Source organism: Agrilus planipennis, unplaced genomic scaffold (genome assembly GCF_000699045.2).
Source record: "Agrilus planipennis isolate EAB-ADULT unplaced genomic scaffold, Apla_2.0 scaffold217, whole genome shotgun sequence".
NCBI lineage: Eukaryota > Metazoa > Arthropoda > Insecta > Coleoptera > Buprestidae > Agrilus > Agrilus planipennis.
The window spans coordinates 11,857-21,753 of record NW_020438944.1 but is presented as its reverse complement, the minus strand read 5'-3'; the positions used below and the strand labels follow the sequence as shown (position 1 = coordinate 21,753).

Below are 9,897 nucleotides of genomic sequence, written 5' to 3'. Positions count from 1 at the left end.
CTCTTCCAATATAAACAAATAAATCGTATTAAAATGACTCGAATAAATGGTAAACAGGACAGAAACTGCGACTTTCAAATGCGTGTCGTTCTTTTGTTGATTCATTAACGTCATCCTTGAGAGTTACTTTAAGATATGCCAGGCTCCGGAAGACAATTAATCGAAAAATGTAAATATACAATAAATACAGGGTGTATGCATAATTTCGCATAAACTATAGAATATAGGTATAAGTTAGTGAATGTAGGTACCTTTATTAAATGAAAATTCATATTTGAAATAAAATAAAAACTATTTTTTATCCCCTAAACGATTGTTTCGCTACTTTGTAGCTTCTTCAGAGGGTAACCGAAAGGTAAAGTGAAGAAACAATTGTTAAGACAACAAAACGTGTGAAAATAGCAAACATAACCTTTATTTATTAAATTTCAAGACTAATTTTGTGTACCATATCATGAGTAATGTTTAAGGATTATATTATGAGTCATTATGAAATATTTTTAAAAGTTAATTCAACCCTAGTAGAAGCAAAGTTATTTATAACCTTTTCGATAAAGCTATCAATTATTGATATAATAAAGTATTTTTCAATTTAAAGCATTTATGGAACTGTCAAAAGATCTTAGGACCTTGGATTTTAAAGGAGTCTTAGCATTTCAAAAGGAATAATGCACCATTTCAATCTCTGCTGTCTTTTTTTTTAATAATTCGCTATAAAATAGTGTTGTACGTTTCTATGGTTCTGGAGTACTTAAGTAGGTTTGTAAAGACACCTTGTTCGGCTGAGATGGCGGATGATGGAACATTATGAATTTAGCTGACGATTAAAATGTCTAATAAAAGAATGAAACTAACTAAATGACCTACTTTCGATATCCATGATGTTAGCGTTTAATCAGAATTTTTAATTAAAATTTGCCAATTTTGACATATTAGACGTATTAATACTCAGTCGTCGCAGCATCATAGATATAATATGATAGTGGCTGTAACTAAACACCCGCTAACGGAATCATTAGGTTATTAATGTTTCTTTAATTGACATATACACGCGGATTTACGTTAGGTTGTTGTGAGAGGGGATTTCTTAAATACATCTTCTGGTTAAGGTATTGTTGGAAAAGTTTATTCGATTGGCATATTCCAAATTTGGAAGGATTCAACTATTTTTATTTTAATGTATTTAATTGAAGCTAATTACCTACTAGAAATTACACATAAGACCAGTTTTACTAGATGAATCTTAAAGAGGTTTGATTGTTATAGACATCGTCCACAAAATTGTTAACATATCTCGTCTAAATTTTTATTATTTACGCAGATAATATGATCTACTAAAAACGTATAATGATCAGGATATGTATGTCGAAATGATTCTCCCTGTACATGTACCTAACAAGGTGCTTCCCTAAGTAAAGTTAATTTAACATTCAAGGATAAGTTGAACGGATAAAAAAAAGCAATCATACATAATTATGCGACAAGATCACACACCCACATCAGCTTCTGTTTTTCACAATTATTCGAATGTAGATGTAGATGAAGATACAATTGTACTTTTTTTATTCTTCCTTAGTCTACAAAGAACATCAATGGTATCTAATAAATAACGATATTATGCTAACTCGAACAAATAACTAATACAAAAATTCCAACTGACAATTTAAAAAAACAAATTTAATTAGGAATATAGAGAAAAAAATAAACTTTCGATGTTTATACTTTTGTTTAAATATAGAAAGCTGTACATTTTTCTTAATTAAAAGAAAAGTTTTTGGAGACATGCCTTTACAAATTTTCAATTTCACAGTTATTGTGTGTTAAACGTCATGTTAAACAAAATAAAACAAGATTAAAACCCATTAAATTATGTATCAATATGGATACGTTTAAAAAGCTTGTTGTAAGAGTCTCATATATCATCATAAGGTCGTCAGTCCTGAGACTGGTTGGACACGCACCTCTACTCTTTCCTATCCTAAGCTTCGAATTTTTCATCAAGAACTAGAACATCCCACAGCCTTAACTATTTGTGAACAGTAATCTAATCTAGGACTACCTCTACTCCTCCTAACACCTGTTTCTGCTTCTAATATGTCTCTTACTAGTCCTTCATTCCTAAGAAGGTGTCCTACCAACCTACCTCGCCTATTTCTTAGAGTCCTCCGTTCTCCTATTCTTTCTAATACCTCTTCATTTCCAACCTTCTCTATCCACGGTATCCTCATCATTCGCCTGTAACACCACATTTCGAACACTTCCTTGTTTCGCACCCGTACAGCACCGTACTTCAAACACACCTTTAACAACCATTTTCGAATTTCTAAATTAACCGTTCGCGAGCATAGAAGTGTCTTCTTTTTATTGAAGGCAACTCGGCCCTGCATTATATCCTTAATACTCCTTCCATCTTGAATTATCTGATTTTCTAGACACATAAAATCAGCGACTTCTTCTAATTTTTTTTCTGCCATCTTTATTTTCACTCTTTTTCTTCCCTTGTATACCACTTTTTTTTACTTTTATTTATTTTCATACTATACGTACTGTTTTGTCAATATCTCTGCGATTTTATTTTTATTTAAATTCGTTTCCTATTGTAGGGATTTACATTTTAGATGTATATTTCTTACGTACAATAAATGAATGAATAATCGTTTTTGACATTGCGGAAGCATTAAAATTTCTCCCCTCTTACTCGTTTGTTTTTGCCTGTCATTTGAATTGTCAATAAATAATCAAACAAATACATAAACATTTCCTGCCTATTCTGACATTAAAACCAATTATAGTTCTTATTAAATAACAAAAGATCAAAAGAAAATCGTTCAATAAGATGAGCCACACGCATTGACCTTTATGTGCGGATGTAAACTTTGAAAAGTAACTGTCGTGTTCCGTGCAGAACAAAACAAAGTATTCGTAGATATAAAAAGTAAAAAGCCAGATGAATCTACACGTTCTTACTTCGCATAAATTATGCACAGAATGCAAACAAAGCGCAATGTTTAGGAACATGCATACGCTTAGATAACTGTACTTTCTAGTTTTTTTTGTTGTTAAAAATAGAAATGCATTTAAATGAGCATGACACATGTGCTACAAAAAAAAAATCGTTTGTAATTCAGAAAGTTCGTTTTTTTTTATTGGCTTTTACTTATCGTCACGATCTTACAGGCTCACAGATGTCCCTGCAATGAAAAAGCCTAAAAAGTGAGTGCATATATGTATAAGGAAAGTAAAAGCCGAATTTTGTGTGGAAATATATAATTTAGTGAACGTTTTGAATATATTTTTTCAACCACATCTGTAAACTGTCCTAAACTCAAGATCTTTTGAACAAGTCGTAATACCCCTCAAAGGCTTTAAATAACGTTTATTAGACAAGAGTACCTATATCTAGTAAAAGACAGACGGGCCCGGAATCGAACCTATCCTTCCAAATTCTAAGCAATGGTCTGAACCTCTAAACGTCCAGGTCAGGGATGGCGAACCTTTACGTATCGGCGTGCCGTTTTTATAAAGAAAAGTTTAATCATGTTATAGACATGCCATCAAATAACTTTGTCTCTGTGATTGTTGCGAATATGATAATAATAAATAATACCAGCTCAAAATTCTTTATTTACTACAAAAAATAGAAACATTTTGCAGTGTCTAAATTATGCGTGTAATTAAAATTAGAGTTAAATTAGTGTGACTTCTGTTGTTGCAGATTAGATGACAAATAACTTACGTTAAGGTTGTAGGATGTTACTTTTAGCAGAATGCATGCTGAACTGAAGTCATCCGTCAAACGGTTTCTGAAAATTCCTTTATTAAAGAATCAATCACAGAAACAAATTCTTCAGTAACTTGGTCTTCGTCTGGTTTCTCATGTACTTCTAAATTGTTGTTATATTTTTTTAAATTGGGAAAATACTCGTAGTTTCTTGTGATGATATCGTTCCTGAAAACTGGCAGTGTAGCCACAAAAGCGCGAATGACATCTATCATGACGATAATTGTTTTATTTATGCCTTATACGTTTAAATTATTTGACGTGATGTGCCCAAAACATTGTGTTGCGTGCCACTAATGGCACGCGCGCCATTGGTTCGCCATCCCTGGTCTAGGTCATACCACTCGGTGCTAGGCAGATAGCACTACATATGGCGGGATAAGCGGATGGTGGACGATCGTATCAAATAGTTGATACTGATAAAGTGATAAAAGGATGTATTTACTGTGAGTACCATAAACATAGGTGCGAGACATTTAGAGCAATTAGCTTAACTCTCTTGCGTCAAAAATCTTAACTGGAATGGTACAGAAGAGGATGGAAAAAATGGCAAAAGAACTATTACGGGAAGATCAATTTGGGTTTAGGAGAAATAGAGGAACGCGGGAGGTCATTCTAACTTTACGGGTAACAAAAGAAAAAACGATAGAAAAAGGAAAAAGTGCATACGTAGGATTTGTAGATTTAGAAAAAGATTTTGACAATGTTAAATGGAACAAGATGGTAAATATACTTAAAAATGTAAGGATAGGTTGCAGAGATAGAAGAGTGATACTTAGTTTGTATAAAGAGCAACAAGCAGTTATAGAGCCTGGGGCTGCAACGTAAAAAAGTAGATATTAGGAAGGTAGTCAGACAGGGATGCACAATGTCACCGCTATTTTTTAATCTATACATCGAAGACGCGATCAACATCATTAAAGACAAAGTACAACTGTAGAGATGGATATACAGGAGCAAAAGATTAGTATAGTTAGATTTGCAGATGACATATGTAGTAGTATTAGCATCAAGCAAGGATAGTTTTATATAAAATGGAAAAAGTGTTGACAAAACTGTATTGTATGAAAATAAATAAAAGTAAAACAAAAAGACTGGTTTGCAAGGGAGGAAAAAGTAGGGAAAAAGCGAATATAAAGATGGGACACGAAAAATTAGAAGAAGTGACTGATTTTAGGTATCCAGGAGGTTAGATAAATCAGGACTAAAGGAGTAGTAGGGATAAAGCATACGATAGCGCAGGGTCGAGTAGCCTTTAATAAAAAGATGTCACTTATATGCTCACTAACGGTTAATTTATAAATTCGAAAAAGATTGTATGTTTGAAGTGCGGCGATGTACGGGTGCAAAACATGGACAGTGGGCGCGACGGAAAAGAAAAGGTTAAAAGCGTTCGAAATGTCGTATTATAGGCGAATGATGAGGATACCGTGGATAGAGAAGGTTAGAAATGAAGAGGTATTAGAAAGAATAGGAAAACAGAGGCTTCTATGGAAGTCAATAAGAAATAGGCGAAATAGGTTGGTAGGACACCTTCTCAGGCATCAAGGTCCAGTCAAAAACATATTACACTAGGACCCTAGGAATACCAAAAACTTTGAGAGCGAATATGGATTCGAGTACGATTGTACAACTTAAATTCCTATATATTTTTTGAACTTTTATTATTAATTAACTGATTAATAAGCTGAATGACAGAGCGGGACGTCATCCTGACAAAAGGACAGGAGTACGGGTGCATCGTCGTAAATATTTTCAAATAGTGCCTGGTGTAAAAATGAGGTTTTTCTGATTATCACTAATACCTGACTCATTGTTACCTCTTTCTTACTTATTCTCAGAAATTTTCCGTATCTGGTTGCACTCGACACCCTCTATTCAATGACGACATTAAGGAAATTCCAACATTTATCCACCACCATGAAATGTTTCAATTAGATTCCAGCCCCTTTACTAGTTGTTCTCTAGTTTTAAGTAAATTTAAAGTTGTTAGTTAGTATGTAAGAAACTTTCTTATTAAAAACATCAACCAAATTCGCTACTATTAGTTTTATTTGAAAACATTCTAGTAAACCGGAAGTTCAACAACGCAATTTTCAAGTGGTCTCCGGATAACTTTTTATCCCACGACTGCATACAACATTTGCATTATTTGTTTCATAGAAAAAGTCCCCGTTACAAATACACTTTCTAGACTTTTCCATATTCTGGAAACTTCAATGTGCAAATCCAAGTCGCACATGACCAGTTTTTTTATTTCTTATTGAAAAACAAAAAAAAAGTGAATAACTTGGTCAGTGCCTACTTAGAAACGCGTGCTGCGCCAATACACAATTCACAACATGAGTACATATAGTTTTACATCCGTGTTAAACAACATACACTTATACGTATGTTCTATATGTAGACATAATACATAAATACATGCATATATAAATGTATTCAAGTGCTTATTTGCAAGGTGAAATTTCTCGTTCTCGACATTGAACTTGCGGTCATCCGTGAAACGCGTCAATGAACTTGTTCGAAAGAAAAGTGTGCTGTGCTTTGCCGTCCATTTGTTTGTCTTTTTGTTGTCGTTATTGTTAATAGATCTTTATTTACTTTTTTGACTTGCATACATCTGCTGAGTGTCATTCCGTTATTTGTTGATGCGTACGGAAAAACTAGAGGTAAAAGTAGCAGCCAGCGAAAGGATTCGACATAAATGATTGTATTAATTGCTAGTGTAATTTATGTACATTCGCATCTTCACTAACATCAATGAGGCCGTGAATTGTATAAGAATCAAATAATAATTTAAGATGGACACTTGGTAGTTGAAGAAAGAAAACTGATCTTAATTTTATATGCGAAGATTGGAGCAAGAAAGGAGGAAGTGGAGATGCGTATGGAAATTGTATTAGGACCTTATGATAATGATGATGTCAGAGTGGAAAAAGTTTTCACCTCTCAAACTTAACAAATAATTGAAGATCTGAATTAATGAATGTTTGTCTTTATTTTTTTAACTTTAAAATTCTTGAATGACTGTCATCATAATCATCGTCATAAGGTCGTCAATCTAAAGACTTGTGTCTGGTTAGACATGCACCTCCACTTTCTGCTATCACGAGCTAATCTTTACATTGCTCTAAAACTAAAACATCCCACATCCTTAACCATTTGTGAACAGTAATCTAATCTTGGTCTACCTCTCCCCTTCCTAACTCCCGCTTCTGCCTCTAATATGTCTCTGACTAGACCTTCATGCCTGAGAAGATGTCCTACCAACCTATCTCACCTATTTCTTATTGACTTCAATCTAAACCTGGCGCCTTATTATTATTTAATGTTACATTGAACTCTTCTCTCAGTATGGGATAACCTAGCTCATCTATCTCCACACTATCCTCCTTCTCTAATTCATTGTCTGAGTATAGGTTCTCTAAATATCCTTTCCACCAATCTGCCTTTTCCTCATTTTCTATCAAAATAACCCTGCCTCGTTTCTTATATTATTACTACTGTACCCTGCATCTCTAAAAATTCCTTTTAATTATATTATAAACCTCATCCGTTTTACCTACTTCAAACTTTTCTTCTACTTCTTTACACCTCATATCAATCCATTGTTCCTTAGCTGTTCTACACTTCCTTATTATTTCCCACTTTATAACCCTGTATCTTTTTTGCCCTTCTTCGCCTGTCCTGTTTTTGTATTTCCGCCTTTCTTCTATTCATCCTACAATCTCATTTGTTATCCAGGGTTTCCTACTTTCGTTTTGTTTAAGACCGTGTATATCTGTAGCTGCTGACTTTAGACACGTTTTAATGCAGTTCCATTCTGTCTCTATGTCCCCGTCGTTCGTTTCTCCCGCCGCCTTTAGTATTTCGTGTGTCCTTTTACCTAGCCTATCAGGCGTTTCTTTACATTTTAGCTTTTTTAAGTCAAAACGTCTTCTACCTTCCCTCTTTTTCAGAATTTTCAATTTAAGATTGGTCTTCATAACTACTAAGTTATGATCGCTGTCTACATCTGCTCCTGGATAACTCCTACAGTCCTTCACCTGATTTTTAAATCTTTGCCTAAGAAGGATATAATCTACCTGATATCTCCCTAAATCGCCTGGTATCTTCCACGTATAGTGCTTCCTAACGTGATGGTTGAATAAAGTATTTGCGACGGTTAAATTATGTTTATCTCAAAATTCATGTCTCATTGTGCTAACATTCCACGCTCCAACTCGTAAAATATTGGACTTTCCCCAATTGCACTTAGTGATGACATCCTCCGAAGTAGTCCCCATCCGGACATCCGACTGGTAGACTAGTTTACGTCCGAAGTGCTTCACCCCAAAGGACGCCATCATTTAATTTGTGTAGTACGTTTTACTCGGGATCATAATGAGGTGCTTTCCCGTTCACTTTCACATCGCAGTATTGTGCATCAGAGTGTCATACCGATTCTCGTCATCTCTACCACCCTATTGAAAGAACTGCTGCCCTCTTCTAGGGACTTGTCTTAGTCTGGGTTCTCTTTAAGAACCCCCCCCATTATGGTTGAACCTATGGTTCGGCTCGCTAAATCATCGAAACTCGCAAGCCGATCCACCCACTCTAGTTTGTATAGTTCGTTTACTTTCTCTAGCAATGTGCCCCTTCTAATGTCTTGGATGCGCACTGTCAAAATTGGAGGTAGGGTGAAAACAGCTCATTATATTCTCGACTTTTGTACATTAAACATACTTTTTCGTACAGAACTTGCCAAAAGTATTGTTCAATCATGAACAGAAGTGCGTGTCGAAAACAAGTTTTAAAACCTTTAAATATAAATAAACATCTCGTTGATATTTTCAGTAGTAATTGGTACTAATAACAACACATTTGAGCAATGCAATTTTGGTGGATAAAATGGTCAATTTTTCCGTGCAGTACTGTACGGATTACACACTCCTCACCGGTTGAGAGTTTGTCCGAGAGTTGTCTCCTTCCTTTTCTAGCCTAGTGCTGTTCTTTTCTACTTTACACCGGTCAAGCTAATGCTAGAGAAACTAAGCGAAGTATACAAGAGTTTCGTCAAGGTTCAAATCTCGTCGGATCGGAATTGATTCTTTGCTTTTAAACGTTCACATTAATGCAACGTAGACTGTACAGTGGTTTTGACTTAATGAGCTTTTTCAAGAGTATCTTAGAACTAAGATAAGCAGTTTTACGATCAATCAGTCAATGCTGCGTTAATGTGGACATTTAAAAGCAATTTGGTACTTCTATTTATTTATATAAAGCCAACACTTATTCTCTCGTACAACAAAGATAGCAATAAAGCGAAAAGTGAAAACAATAAAATAGCAATCGATTGCCATAAATAAAATACACTAATCTAGTAGGTAAAATAGTCATTTCGTGATAACTTGCGGTTATTTGGGGTTATAAATTTTACTAATTTGCTATGTGTTTGCTCACTTTAAACAGCAATTATAATAGCGTGATGTCACTTAAGTAGCATAAATACATATTTACTATCCTTTTTATAGTCGCTTATAGAATAAAATTAGGNCAATACTTCTAAAGAACCCCTTTCTCTGTTATTATTACGTAATATGTGAACGACCCCTAACATGAATCTACTAATACTAATGTAATCAATGATATTTTAGAGATTATTTGAGTATATCTCACAGCAACATATATAAAAGGGGGTGGGGGTGGCACAGAGGAAGGGCAGCGCTTTCACAATTCGCCGTTACACCACTGATCTCTCATTGTTAACAATATTAAAAATCTATTTCTGTTTACCGATGACGATGACGTTGAAACAATTGCTGGATTTGTGGATTCTTCAAATTTTTGTCTTAATTCTATTAAAGATGGACATCAACATATACTAGGGATGCGAAAAAAAACTTTTGGGTGTTTCATTCCTACCAGTCACTAAAGGTGCTAGGCGGGCAGTCCCTTCAGACTACGCCAGAAGGTAGGGCGGAAGGCCCTCTTCAGCCTGCTTTCAGGAATCGTGGGAATGGGTGGGTGGTGGTTTGGGTGAGAAAGATGAGACGGACGAAATGAAGACAGAAGAGAATGAAAGATTATCTGTGGAATATTACTGCCTCAGCATTTGCCTAAGTGATCCAAGG

General features: G+C 34.8%; 1 protein-coding gene across 1 annotated transcript in view; it reads left to right on the top strand.

Annotated features, from left to right (window-relative positions):
- The window catches only part of LOC112904507 (aquaporin AQPAn.G-like), a gene marked incomplete in the record, with an annotated part of 89,162 nt that overhangs the window by 77,718 nt on the left and 1,547 nt on the right, over positions 1-9,897 (top strand).